At 49.4% G+C, this 14,843-nt stretch overlaps 1 protein-coding gene and 1 long non-coding RNA gene across 2 annotated transcripts in view; one reads left to right on the top strand and one right to left on the bottom strand.

Annotated features, from left to right (window-relative positions):
- LOC140468595 (uncharacterized) overlaps positions 1-14,843 on the top strand; it is a 158,010-nt gene that overhangs the window by 104,115 nt on the left and 39,052 nt on the right. The window lies entirely within an intron of this gene.
- LOC140468594 (junctional adhesion molecule A-like) overlaps positions 1-14,843 on the bottom strand; it is a 103,742-nt gene that overhangs the window by 61,272 nt on the left and 27,627 nt on the right. Inside the window, exon 4 of the mRNA XM_072564690.1 lies at positions 8,109-8,218. The gene's annotated coding sequence lies outside the window, so the exon portion shown is untranslated. The remainder of the gene's footprint in view (positions 1-8,108; positions 8,219-14,843) is intronic.

Here is a 14,843-nt window from a genome sequence, read left to right as displayed (position 1 = left end):
TATAGCAACTGTTGAAGGTAAACTTGCTGTCTCCAACACTAACAGGCTTCAGCTGCAGTCATGAAGGGTCTCATACTGTCCCTAACCTTCAAGCTGTATGACATGGGACTTGGAGCAAACTCCTCTATTGTAACCTAATCTAACCCTGGACACTCATGTAGCTGAGAATAGACTTTTGTGTCCAGTAGTCACCTGTAATGCATGTCTATTGGATCCTTCAATACCTCCATGTCCACACTCGGTTTCTTAAGTTACAGGAGCTGACGTAACTGTTACCGTCTTGGATAGAGCATCTTGTTGGAGGTCCACTCGCACCATGGGAACAGCAGCCTTTCTCCAATAACAAATTTGACGGTAGATATTTGGAAAACTAATTGAAGGCCAACTGGACAACAGCTTTGGACAACAAAGGTTTCTTGAGCAGCATCATTTTCTGAGTGCCAATATCTGTAAAGAGCTGAAGATAAGGCATTAAGCCGCTAGGAAAACAGCTAATTTCTTGTTGATTAGACTGTAAATGTTTTGAAGATGAAAGAAATCTCTCTAAGTTTGCTTTACTCGGGGAAAAAAAGCAGCTGTCAGGCACATCTGAGATGCAACGTGAAATGGTGCTGAGAGAAGTACAGAGGTTAGAACATTCTCTTCCTGAGAGTTGGGAGGTAATAACTAACTCTCAGTGCTGTAGACACAAAGTCTGTGTCCTTATAGAATTTTAATCCTCACCAATTTCTGAGAGCGTGCCTTCGGTGTTCCAATTGGACATTTTTCAGACAGAATAATGGACAAAGAAACCTCAACACGGGCTGAGCATCTAATGATGCCCCTTATTGAATAACAATCGTTCAAGCAGTCTACACCATTCTAGTTTAATTACCAAACAATGGATGAACCCAGGAAAGGGGCTCCAATGTAGCCCTTGCCATCAACAAAGAGGGGATTTGCGTGATTTTAAAATAAACTGGTCTTTTCATGCTCTGTCAGAAAAATCCAGAATGACTGGAAAGTTCTTTAATATCAGCGCAGGGTAAGAATTCATTCCTAAATTCACAGGCGCTAAATTATTTAGTATAGATAGTGACAGCACTTCCATCGGAATACCCTGCCAATCATCTCCTCCACTTGCTGCATTTTCCAATGACAAAGCCAGTTGTAGTGTCTGTTTGAAGCCCAGTTGGGCTGCAGCTAGTAGGTGCTTTTGCATGGTTACATCATTAATCCCACACACCAAATGATCTCTCAGCATCTCCTTAATGGTTAAACCAAAGTTACATGCCTCTGCCAGGCATCTTAACCTCGTCTAAAATCCAGATTGTGGATTCCCCGGTTCTGGAATTGCTGAACAAAAGCAACAGCGTCTCAGAATCAGAGGAGGCTTGGGGCCGTAATATCCCTTTAACCATGTCAGTCAAATCTTGGAAGGTTTAAGTGTCTGGTGCGTCTGAAAACATCAGGCTCCTAATGACAGAAAAAGCCGCCACTCCACGGGCTGTCCGGAGAATTACTCACTGGTTTTGTTTGCAGGTGCCACATGTGATTGTAGTTGGTTTCTGTTTTTAGCTGCTGTTGTCTCACTCCTGGCTTTGACTTTGGTAGGTGCTCTGTGTGCTCCCTTAGCATCAATGGCACAGCCCTAAATATTGAGTGGAAGGTTTAAAGCAGTCCATAAGACCTTATGAAATAGAGACAGAAGTAGGCCGTCCAGCCCCTCGAACCTGCTCCGTCATTCAGTAAGACCACAGTTGATCCGACATTCCTCAAGTCCACCTGCCACTCTTTCCTACATTAAAGACATCTTGGAAATGACTGCCATACTACTCAGATCCCTTGGCATCATGGTAGCCCACAAACCCACCAACACATTAAAACAGCAGCTAATGAACTTGAAAGACCCAATACCGACAACAAGCATAGATGGTGTCTGTTCAGACACCATCTGTGTTCAGAGATTCCTCATCTTCATTCCTGGTGAATCCACTCAACAATTCAGCATTTAGCATCTGGATCCTGGAAAAAAATCACAGCCATCAGGGTGCAGGAAGCTGTACTCCAACCCAGTGCTGTCCATATCCTGTCAGTGTTTGATGGGGGACAGTGTAGAGGGAGCTTTACTCTGTATCTAACCCTGTGCTGTCCCTGTCCTGTGAGTGTTTGATGGCAGACAATGCAGAGGTGGATTTACCCTGTATCTAACCATATGCTGTCCCATGAGGGTTGCTGGGGGACAGTGTAGAGGGAGCTTTACTCTGTATCTAACCATTGCCTTGCAATGATTTATTTTAAATGCTGGGACCGCTTGGGGGAGAAGGAGACATGTGCCCAGGTCTCCCCTGCCTGTCTGCAGTGTGGTCTGCCTCACAGGGATGTAGTTAGAGCGAAAGCTGTTTAATAAAGGGCAGGTTGTTTCAATGAAGTGCATCCACTAATTACTGTCCCTGACCATAAAGAGTTTGCAAATGTTTCGCATTCAATGGGGCTCTAGCAAGCGGTTACATCATCGAATGAATAGTGTGTGAAGATGCTGAACATGTGCTGACCCTGTAACATCACCAAAACGTATCACACACAATGTTCATTCCAATCAGGGGAGTGTTGCTGAACAAAGAGTCCATGGGGTGCAGGGCCATTGTTCCCTGAAACTGGAATCACAGGTAGATAGGATAGTGAAGGTGGCATTTTACATACTTTCCTATATTGGTCAGTGCACTGGCTATCGGGATTGGGAGGTCATGTTGTGCTTGTACAGGACATTGGTTAGGCCACTTTTGGAATATTGCGTGCAATTCCGGTCTCCCTGCTTTGGAGGGATGTCGTGAAACTTGAAAGAGTTCAGAAATGATTTACAAGGATATTGCTAAGGTTGAAGGGTTTGAGCGACAGGGAGACGCTTTGGCTGTTTTCCCTGGACTGTCAGAGGCAGAAGGGTGACCTTGATAAAGGTTTATAAAATGATGAGGAGCATGACTAGGGTAAATAGACAAGGACTTTTCCCTGGTGTGAGGGAGTTCAGAACTGGAGGTCAAAGATGAAGAGGGAAAGATAAGTAAAGGACCTGAAGGACAGCTTTTTCATGCAGAGGGTGATGCGTGTACGGAATGAGCTGCCTGAGGAAGTGGTGGAGGCTGCTACAATTACAACATTTAAAAGGCACCTGGATGGGGTATATGAATAGGAAGGGTTTGGTGGGATATGGACCAAGTGCTGGCAAATGGGACTAGATTAGTTTGGGATATCTGGTCGGCTGAAGTTAGACTGAAGGATCTGTTTCCATGCTGTACATCTCTATGGCTCTAGAGCTCATTTCTTGATATCGATGTCACAAAATGGAGTATCTACAATTACCCATTTCCTGCACCTTCCCCACCCCACAACTCCATCACTTACGTCTCACGTTGAGAGTGATTTCAGTCTCACCAAAGTGAATACTGTCCTGGGACCACACCATGCATTTGTAAATCTCACTGTCCCTTAATCTGGTCATGTTGATACGGAGACCCCAGGGAAAGCTTTTGATTCGCTTTCTTTACTTCTCTGAAAAGAGTGGAGGGAGAACAAGAAGGAGGAATCTGCTGTTAACGGTGGCAGGAGATCTCAAACAGGTCCAGCAGCAGATTATGTTCCACTCCTGCAGAGAGTGATTGATTGTGTTCATTCTTGCCTCTGAACCTGTTCAAGCCTTCAGGAGAGAGTTGCTGGAGAAGTGAAAGGTCATAATCCGTAAGAAAGGAGACAGCAACAATTGAAGCCACAATGATGTGCTGTCACTATCACTACCAGGGTCGGGAAAGCAACAAGGTCTGTAACAGATACAGAGTCGCTGTCTTGTTGTAGATCACACAACATACAGGGACAAGTAGCCATTTGGATACAAACTGGCTCCAAGGTGGGAGACAATGGAGGCCTGTGACCAATGGTGTGCCACAAGGATTGGTGCTGGGTCCAGTGCTTTGCGTCATTTATATAAATAAATTGAATGCCTCAGTATACACGTGCCAATGTGACCACCAACACTCACAGGGTGGAAGTTCCTAGTGGGGGGTGTAAGTATCACATCATTGTGTTGGCTATTGTGGGATTGGGAGGTAGGGAGGAGCAGAGACTGGGGATTGAGAGCAGCATTTGCTGCAAACACTTTTGGGTGGTGGGAGGGGAGTGATTCGTGAAAAGGAATCGGAATACTGCAGGTTAACCCCCCCATCAATGTCTCATTTACTCTCTCTGGCATTTATACCCCTTTGTCTCCCTGAAACTTCCTCTGTCCTCTCCAATCCTCCCTACCCCTGAAACCTCCCCTGTCTCTCCAAACCTCACTATTTCTGTAATCCCCTCCATCCCCGACACCCTCTCTATCTCTGTAACCCCTTCCAGACCCTACACCCCTCCCTATCTCTGTAACCTACTCCAGCCCCGTAAACCTACTGAGTCCGAACTGTTGGAGGATTGATGTTCTGAATCACTGAAGCCCTAGAGTGTGGAAACATGCCCTTTGGCCCAACAAGTCCACACCGAGCCTCTGAAGAGGAACTCACTCACATCCATTCCCCTCCCATATTTCTCTACATTTACTCCTGACTGATGCACCTAACCTATACATCCCTGAACACTATGGGGTAATTTAGCATGGCCAATCCACCCTAACCTACACATCCCTGAACACTATAGGTAATTTCCCATGGCCAACCCACCCTAACCTGCACATCCCTAGACACTATGGCCAATTTAGCATGGCCAACTTTCACATTCCTGGTCACGATGGGTAATTTATGGGTAATCTTCAGACTGTGGGAGGAAACTGGAGCACCTGGAAGAAACCCACGCACGTGTGGAGAATGTGCAAACTCCACGCAGACAGTCACCTGAGGATGGGATCAAACCTGGGTCCCTGGTGCTGAGAGGCAGCAGTGCTAACCACTGAGCCACTGTACCACTCTTAATGGAACATCACTTCTGCAGATGTGACCTTATCTCTGTCCCTCCCCCCTCCAGCTGCTGTCCTTACATGCCTGTACTCGCCTGAGTATGGACTGAACCCTCAGATCGATTGGAGATTGGTTCGAACGGATGGTTCTATGGATGTAATGGCCTCAGACAACCGTCCAACACGTGAGTCTGTCTCTGTCACAACCCTTACACAATCTGTAGGGCATCTGGTCAGGGCAAGCTGTTACCTTCAGCTCTGTCTGTGGACAATCGCTCTCCTTCTGTCTGTCACTGCTCCTTGTCACATCTCTCTCTCTCACACCCTCTCTGTCTCTCTCCCCCTCTCTGTCTCTCTCCCTTTCTCTCTCTCTCTGTCCCTCACACTCCCTTCTCTCTTGTTTTCCCGCACTCACTCACTCACTCTCTCTCTGCCTCCCTTCGTTTTTTATCTACTTCGGTCTCTTTTCACCTTCTCCCTTCCCTTTTCTCTTTCTAACGTCCAGTGAGCCTGACGTCGGTGATGGGCACGTTGTAGGAGGGAATCCTGAGGGACAGAATGTACATGTATTTGGAAAGGCAAGAACTGATTATGGATAGTCAACATGGCTTTGTGCGTGGAAAATCATGTCTCACAAACTTGATTAAATCTTTTTGAAGAAGTAACAAAGAGGTTGATGAGGGCAGAGAGGTAGATGTGATCTATATGGACTTCAGTAAGGCGTTCCACATGAGAGACTGGTTAGCAAGGTTAGATCTCACAGAATACAGGAGAACTAACCATTTGGATACAGAACTGGCTCAAAAGTAGAAGGTGGTGGTGGAGGGTTGTTTTTCAGTCTGGAGGCCTGTGACCAGTGGAGTATCACAAGGATCGGTGCTGGCTCCTCTACTTTTTGTCATTTACACAAATGATTTGGATGTGAGCAGAACAGGTATAGTTAGTAAGTTTGCAGATGACACCAAAATTGGAGGTGAAGTGGACAGCGAAGAAGGTTACCTCAGATTACAACGGGATCTTGACCCGATGGGCCAATGGGCTGAGAAGTGGCAGATGGAGTTTAATTCAGATAAATGCGAGGTGCTGCATTTTGGAAAAGCAAATCTTAGCAGGACTTATACACTTCATGGTAAGGTCCTAGGGAGTGTTGCTGAACAAAGAGACCTTGGAGTGCAGGTTCAGAGCTCCTTGAAAGTGGAGTCACAGCGATATAGGATAGTGAAGAAGGTGTTTGGTATGCTTTCCTTAATTGGCCAGAGCATTGAGTACAGGAGTTGTGAGGTCATGTTGCGGCTTAGAGGACATTGGTCAGGCTACTGTTGGAATATTGCACGCAATTCTGGTCGTCTCCCTATCAGAAGGATGTTGTGAAACTTGGAAGGGTTCAGAAAAGATTTACAAGGATGTTGCCAGGGAGAGGCTAAATCGGCTTGGGCTGTTTTCCTTGGAACATTTCAGGCTCAGGGCTGACCTTATACAGGTTTATAAAATCATGAAGGATATGGCTGGAGTAAATAGACAAGGTATTTTCCCTGGGGTGGGCAAGTACAGAACCAGAGGGCATAGGTTTAGGGTGAGAGGTGCAAGATTTAAAATGGACCTAAGAGGTATCTTTTGCACGCAGAGGGTGATGCATGTATAGAATAAGCTGCCAGAGGAAGGATGGCACAGTGCCAGCATTTAAAAGGCATCTGCATGGGTACAAGAATAGGAAGGATTTAGAGAGATATGGGCCAAGTTTTGGCAAATGTGACTAGATTAATTTAGGATATCTGGTCGGCATGGACGAGTTGGACCGAAGGATCTGTTTCCGTGCTGTACCTCTCTATGACTCTATGCTGGACTTTGAAATTCCATGTTAACTTGTAACTAGGGCAACAAGGGATGTGATAAACACCAGCGATGGTACCATCCCACGAGTGAGTAAAAGAATGAAACTTGCTGAGCAATGAATGAGTGAACAAGATGTGCTGAAGGACAGCCATGAGTTAGGATGGATTGTAGCCTTTGAGAGAAAGGGGGATGTTTTCTCCAGTCTCACAGATACACTCATGGTTATGGTCACTGATGGAATAAAGTTCCTGTACTCCATCACAGCCGAGGTCACCTGAAGCATGGCACTCTACTTCAAGAAACCTGTCACCCCAGACACTTATATACCTGAGCAATGTAATGTTTTAGAGGTCACAGGCAGCTGTGAAGCTGTATCTACGAAACCCAGGCTCCAGTTTGTTTTAAGGTTGCAAAAGACAATATAAATGGTGCCACATTTTGGAATATAACGTGGTTGACATAATGGCTCAGTGGTTAGCACCGCTGCCTCATGGTGCCAGGGACCTGGGTTTGATTCCACCCTCTGGCACCTGTCTGTGTGGAGTTTGCACATTTTCCCCGTGTCTGCGTGGGTTTCCACAGGGTGCTCCAATTTCTCCCACAGTCCAAAGAAGTGCACTTTAGGGTGGATTGGCCATGCTAAATTTTCCCATAGTGTGCAGGGACATGCAGGTTAAGGTGGATTCGTCAGTGGGAAATATTGGGGCAAGATTAGATACTGCCTGATCTGCTGTGCTTTTCCAGCACCACTCTGATATTGACTCTGATCTCCAGCATCTGCAGGCCTCATTTTCGCCCAGTGGTGCAAACACAAAGTGCCCAGGAATTTTCAGTTTACAAATAGCCCATAGTATACAGGGATGTGCAGGTTAGGGTGGATTGGCCATGCTAAATTACCCACAGTGCCTAGGGATGTGCAGGTTAGGGTGGATTGACCATGCTAAATTACCCATAGCGTCCAGGGATGTGCAGGTTCGGGTGAATTAACCATGCTGCATTACCCTTTGTGTTGAGGGATGTGCAGGTTAGAGTGGATTGACCATGCTAAATTACCCATAGCGTCCAGGGATGTGCAGGTTAGGGTGGATTGACCATGGGGAATACAGGGATGGGGATGGTTCGGATGCTTTTCGGAGGTTCGGTGTGGAGTTGTTGGGCTGAATGGCCTGTTTCTACACTGTAAGGATTCTAAGTTGCTGGAAAGGGCCTTTGGGTTTTTTGAGAGAGGGAGAATATACAGACCGTGTTTCACTCTCTTCCTGTTAAACAACTCACTGTGGTTTCAGGGAGACCAATACGGAGGGGGTTATGGGAGCGGCATGTGGACGGGAGTCACAAAGGAGAAAGACTAAACAATTACCTGGCCTTTAAAGGATAGCAGTTCTCCGGATCAATCCTGCTTTGTGAATACCCACGCCACGTCAAGATTAAGCCCAAAGTCAGGCGATTGACGGCACAGAAGGTCAGCGGCTGGAGGAAGGAGAGAGAGGAATTAAAATCACCCAAAGGCTCTCCAGAGACAATGCCGCACTGGCACCCAACACAACGGTAGGCAGGGGTGGAATGCTAGTGAGTCACCGAGCATCAACAAACCATCTCAGGCATTCCCCCCACAATCCCACAGTGTGGGTTCAACAATTGAAGAGGGTAGTGGCAAGATGTGATTAAGAGGAAATGACAAAGGTAGGGAAGGGAATGGGGCTGGAGGGGGGTTACAGAGATACGGAGGGCTACAGGGACTGGAAGAGGTTACAGAGATAGAGAGGGATGTAGGAGCTGGAGGAGGCTACAGGGACAGTGAGGTGTTTAGGGACTGGAGGAGGTTACAGAGATAGGGAGGGGTATGGGGCTGGATGGCATTACAGAGATAGGGAGGGGTGGGGAGGGATAAGAGGCTGGAGGAGATTACAGAGATATGGAAGCATGTAGGGGCTGGAGGGGGTTACAGAGATAGGGAGGGATGCAGAGGTTGAGGGGTTGGCAGAGGTTACAGAGATGGGGCTGTGTGCTGTGATCCTCACAAATATGGCTCTCTACCAGCACTCCCTCTCCCTACCCCCCCCCCCCTCCCACTCACCACCCCCCACCACCCAAACCCTGCAATAGTTCTCACACCAATGTCTCACTTACATCTTCCATGCCTTCTGGTGATCATGGAATTATCAGCGATCACCGAGAAAGGTTCACTCGGGGGTCCTGTCAAGAAACGAAGGACTGCTCTCACCAGAAAGTAGCAGACTCTTTAACCCTGTACTGAACCTGTCCTGGGAGTGAGTGATGGGGACAGTGCAGAGGAAGCTTTACTCTGTATCTAACCCTGTGGTGTCCCTGTCCTGGGAGTGTTTGATGGGGTCAGTGTAGAGGCAGCTTTACTCTGTATCTAACCCCATGCTGTTCCTGTCCTGGGAGTGTTTGATGGGGACAGTGTAGGGGGAGTTTTAATCTGTATCTAAACTTCTGCTAACCTTGTCCTGGGAGACTAGACAGTGTAGAGGGTGCTTCCCTCTTTATTATTGCATTAATGAAGTGTTGTGCGCTGTTGAGAGGGCGAGATGTCCCCATCTATCTCCCTCCTGGCTGCAGTGACTAACTCTGACTAACCTGGTGCTTGGTCCGAACTGTACGATAAAGAGGATGTTGGTTGTACTCAGTGCCTGTCCCGGTGAGACTCTGTGGTACTTCCTGACTGTGAGGGACCTCCACTGTACGATAAAGAGGATGTTGGTTGTACTCAGTGCCTGTCCCGGTGAGACTCTGTGGTACTTCCTACTGTGAGGGACCTCCACTGTACGATAAAGAGGATGTTGGTTGTACTCAGTGCCTGTCCCGGTGAGACTCTGTGGTACTTCCTACTGTGAGGGACCTCCCCATTACTCTTAGTCAGACAGACACCAGTGTATGTGCACATTGCAGGACCTGCTGACCCACAACCCCGTGTCTAATCCAAGGGTGCCTTAAAGCAAACTTAATTCAGCCCCACCTCCAAAATTGTTGGCACGGGTCTGGAAACTTCCCCAATTCCACAGTGTCCCAAACTGTCCTGTGGCTGAGAGTTCCTCACCCTTAGAAAAGCCTGTCCCTCTCCCCCATCACATACCCTTCACATGGAGCTGGATCGCCACCCGGCAGTGCATTTTCTATAATGTGAGGTAACCTCACACGTGTATGTCCCACTGTCATAAGGAAACAACTTCCTCATGTAGAGACCATTTATCACAACGTCAATCTGATCTTTATAGTGCCCTGTGAGAAAGGAACAGTTATCACATGTCTGAAAGAGAGAGAGAGAGAGAGAGAGAGACAGACAGACAGAGAGAGAGACAGACAGACAGACATACATAGGGCAGGAGCCATAGAGTCATAGAGATGAACAACATGGAAACAGACCCTTCGGTCCAACCTGTCCATGCCGACAAGATATTCCAACCCAATCTAGTCACACCTGCGAGTACCCAGCCCACATCCCTCCAAACACTTCCTATTCAGATACCCACCCAAATGCCTTTTAAATGTTACAATCGTACCAGCCTCCATCACTTCCTCTAACAGCTCATTCCACACACATACCACCCTCTGTGTGCAAATGCCCCTTAGGTCTCTTTTATATCTTTCCCCTCCCACCTAAATCTATGCCCTCGAGTTCTGGACTCACTGACCCCAGGGAAAAGACTTTGCCTATTTATCCTATCCCATGCCCCTCATGATTTTGGATGCCTCTATAAGGTCACCCCTCAACCTCCGATGCTCCAGGAAAAACAGCCCCAGCCTGTTCAGCCTCTCCCGATAACTCAAATCCTCCAACCCTGGCAACATCCTTGTAAATCTTTTCTGAACCCTTTCAAGTTTCATAACATCTTTCCAAGAGGAAGGAGACCAGAATTGCATGCAATATTCCAACAGTGGTCTAACCAATGTCACAACATGACCTCCCAAGACCTATACTCAAGACTCTGACCAATAAAGGAAAGTTTACCAAACGCCCTCTTCACTATCCTATCTACCTGCACTCCAAAGTCTCTGTTCAGCAACAATCCGTAGGACCTTACCATTAAGTGTATAAGTCTTGCTAAGATTTGCTTTACCAAAATACAGCACCTTGCATTTATCTGAATTAAACTCCATCTGCCACCTCTCAGCCCATTGGTCCATCTGGTCAAGATCCTGTTGTAATCCGAGGTAACCTTCTTCGCTGTCCACGATTCCTGCAATTTTAGTGTCATCTGCAAACTTACCAACTGTACCAATTATGTTCACATCCAAATCATTTATGTAAATGACAAAAAGTAGAGGACCCAGCACCGATCCTTGTGGCACTCCACTGGTCACAGGCCTCCAGTCTGAAAAACAACCCTCCACCACCACCTTCTACCTTTGAGCCAGTTCTGTATCCAAATGGCTAGTTCCCCCTGCATTCCGTGAGATCTAACCTTGCTTACCAGTCTCCCATGGGGAACCTTGTCGAACGCCTTACTGAAGTCCATATGGATCACAACTAACACTCTGCCCTCATCAATCCTCTTTGTAACTTCTTCAAAAAACTCAATCAAGTTTGGGAGACATGATTTTCCACAGAGCCATGATGACTATCTCTAATCAGTCCTTGCCTTTCCAAATACATGTACATCCTGTCCCTCAGGATTCCCTCCAACAACTTGCCCACCACCGTGTCAGGCTCACTGGTCGATAGAGAGAGAAAAGGGAAGGGGGGGTGGGGGTGGGGGGGGGAAAAGAGTCTGAAATAGAAAAAAATCGAAGGGAGGTAGAGAGAGAGAGTGTTTGGGAAAACGAGAGAGAGGGGTGTGAGGGACTGAGAGAAAGAGACAGAGAGAGAGAGAGACGGGGCGGGGGGGGGGAGGGGGAAGAGATGGGGGAGGGAGAGAGACAAAGAGGGTGAGACAGAGAATGAGAGAGAGAGAGAAAGATGTGACAAGGGGCAGTGACAGACAGAAGGACAGTGATTGCCCACAGATAGAACTGGAGATAACAGCTTGTCCTGACCAGATGTTCCACGGATTGTGAAAGGATTGTGACAGAGACAGACTCACATGTTGGATGGCTGTCCAAGGCCATTACATCCACAGAACCAGTCTTTTGGACCAACTTCCAATCGATCTGAAGGATCATTCCATACTCAAGCGAGTATAGGCGTGTCAGGACAGGAGCTAGAGGGGGAGTGAGTGAGTGGAGGGAGCACAGATAAGGTCGCATCTGCAGGCATGCAGCTCACATTGATGTCCCATTGAGGGTGGCACAGTGACTCAGTGGTAAACACTGCTGCCTCTCAGCACCAGGGAGCCAGGATTGATCCCATGCCCAGGTGACTGCCTGTGTGGAGTTTGCACATTATCCAAGTGTCTGTGTGGGTTTCCTCCAGGTGCTCCAGTTTACTCCCACAGTCTGAAGATTACCCATAAATTACCCATAGTGCTCAGGGATGTGCAGGTTAGGGTGGATTGGCCATGCTAAATTACCCCATAGTGTTCAGGGATGTGCAGGGTAGGGTGGATTGGCCATGCTAAATTACCCCATAGTGTTCAGGGATGTGTAGGGTAGGGTGGATTGCCCATGCTAAATTACCCCATAGCATTCAGGGATGTGTAGGTTAGGGTGGAGTGGCCATGCTAAATTACCCCATAGCGTTCAGGGATGTGTAGGTTAGGGTGGAGTGGCCATGTTAAATTACCATATTGCCCAGAGATGTATAGGTTAGGTGCATCAGTCAGGTGTAAATGTAGAGTAATATGGGAGGGGAATGAGTCTGGGTGAGTTACTCTTCAGAGGGTCAGTGTGGACTTATTCGGTGGAAGGGCCTGTTTCCACACTGCAGGGATTCAATGATTCAGAACTTCAATCCTCCAATAGCTCCCACTCACTAGGCCTTCGCAGGAGGAGGTTACAGAGACAGTGAAGGGGTGTAGGGGCTGGAGGGGGTTACAGAGATAGGGAGAAATTGTAGGGGCTGGAGGGAGTTACAGAGATAGGGAGGGGGTGTAGGGGCTGGAGGGGGTGACAGAGATAGGGAGGGGGTGTAGGGGCTGGAGGGAGTTACACAGATAGGGAGGGGGTGTAGGGGCTGGAGGGGGTTACAGAGATAGGGAGGGGGTGTAGGGGCTGGAGGGGGTTACAGATATAGGGAGGGGGTTACAGAGATAGGGAGGGGGTGTAGGGGCTGGAGGGGGTTACAGAGATAGGGAAGGGGTGTAGGGGCTGGAGGGGGTTACAGATATAGGGAGGGGGTTACAGAGATAGGGAGGGGGTGTAGGGGCTGGAGGGGGTTACGGAGATAGGGAGAGGGTGTAGGGACTGGAGGGAGTTACAGAGATAGGGAGGGGGTGTAGGGGCTGGAGGGGGTTACAGAGATAGGGAGAGGGTGTCGGGGCTGGAGGGAGTTACAGAGATAGTGAGGGGGTGTAGGGGCTGGAGGGGGTTACAGAGATAGGGAGGGGGTGTAGGGGATGGAGGGAGTTACAGAGATAGGGAGGGGGTGTAGGGGCTGGAGGGGGTTACAGAGATAGGGAGGGGGTGTAGGGGCTGGAGGGGGATACAGAGATAGGGAGGGGGTGTAGGGGCTGGAGGGGGGTACAGAGATAGGGAGTGGGTGTAGGGGCTGGAGGGAGTTACAGAGATAGGGAAGGGTGTAGGGGCATGGAGGGGGTTACAGAGATAGGGAGGGGGTGGAGGGGCATGGAGGGGGTTACAGAGATAGGGAGAGGGTGTAGAGGCTGGAGGGGGTTACAGAGATAGGGAGGGGTGTAGGGGCTGGAGGGGGGAAAGAGAGATAGGTAGGGGCTATAGGGGCTGGAGGAGGTTACAGAGATAGGGAGGGGGTGTAGGGGCTGGAGGGGGTTACAGAGATAGGGAGGGGGTGTAGGGGATGGAGGGAGTTACAGAGATAGGGAGGGGGTGTAGGGGCTGGAGGGGGTTACAGAGATAGGGAGGGGGTGTAGGGGCTGGAGGAGGTTACAGAGATAGGGAGGGGGTGTGGGGCTGGAGGGGGGAACAGAGATAGGGAGGATTGTAGGGGCTGGAGTGGGAGGACAGAGATAGGGAGGGGGTGTAGGGGTTGGAGGGTATTACAGAGATAGGGTCGGGTGTAGGGGCTGGAGGGGGTTACAGAGATAGGGAGGGGGTGTAGGGGCTGGAGGGGGTTACAGAGACAGGGAGGGGGTGTAGGGGCTGGAGGGGGTTACAGAGATAGGGAGGGGTGTCGGGGCTGGAGGGGGTTACAGAGACAGGGAGGGGTGTACGGGCTGGTGGGGGTTACAGAGATAGGGAGGGGTGTAGGGGCTGGAGGGGGTTACAGAGATAGGGAGGGGGTGTCGGGGCTGGAGGGGGTTACAGAGATAGGGAGGGGGTGTAGGGGCTGGAGGGGGTTACAGAGATAGGGAGGGGTGTAGGGGCTAGAGGGGGTTACAGAGATAGGGAGGGGGTGTAGGGGCTGGAGGGGGTTACAGAGATAGGGAGGGGGTGTAGGGGCTGGAGGGGGTTACAGAGATAGGGAAGGGTGTAGGGGCATGGAGGCGGTTACAGAGATAGGGAGGGGGTGTAGGGGCTGGAGGGGGTTACAGAGATAGGGAAGGGTGTAGGGGCTGGAGGGGGATACAGAGATAGGCAGGGGGTGTCGGGTCTGGAGGGGGTTACAGAGATAGGGAATGGGTGTAGGGGCTGGAAGGGGTTACAGAGATAGGGAGGGGGTGTAGGGGCATGGAGGGGGTTACAGAGATAGGGAGGGGGTATTGGGGCTGGAGGGGGTTATAGATATAGGGAGGGGGTGTAGAGGCTGGAGGGGGTTACAGAGATAGGGAGGAGTGTAGGGGCTGGAGGGGGGAAACAGAGATAGGTCGGGGCTATAGGGGCTGGAGGAGGTTACAGAGATAGGGAGGGGGTGTAGGGGCTGGAGGGGGGAACAGAGATAGGTAGGGGCTATAGGCGCTGGAGGAGGTTACAGAGATAGGGAGGGGGTGTCAGGGCTGGAGGAGGTACAGAGATAGGGAGGATTGTAGGGGCTGGAGGGGGAGGATAGAGATAGGGAGGGGTGTAGGGGTTGGAGGGTGTTACAGAGATAGGGAGGGGTGTAGGGGCTGGAGGGGGTTAC

The sequence above is a fragment of the Chiloscyllium punctatum genome, chromosome 47 (assembly GCF_047496795.1).
Source record: "Chiloscyllium punctatum isolate Juve2018m chromosome 47, sChiPun1.3, whole genome shotgun sequence".
NCBI classification, from domain to species: Eukaryota; Metazoa; Chordata; class Chondrichthyes; order Orectolobiformes; family Hemiscylliidae; genus Chiloscyllium; species Chiloscyllium punctatum.
The sequence above is the reverse complement of the archived record's forward strand: the minus strand, read 5'-3'. Positions and strand labels throughout refer to the sequence as shown.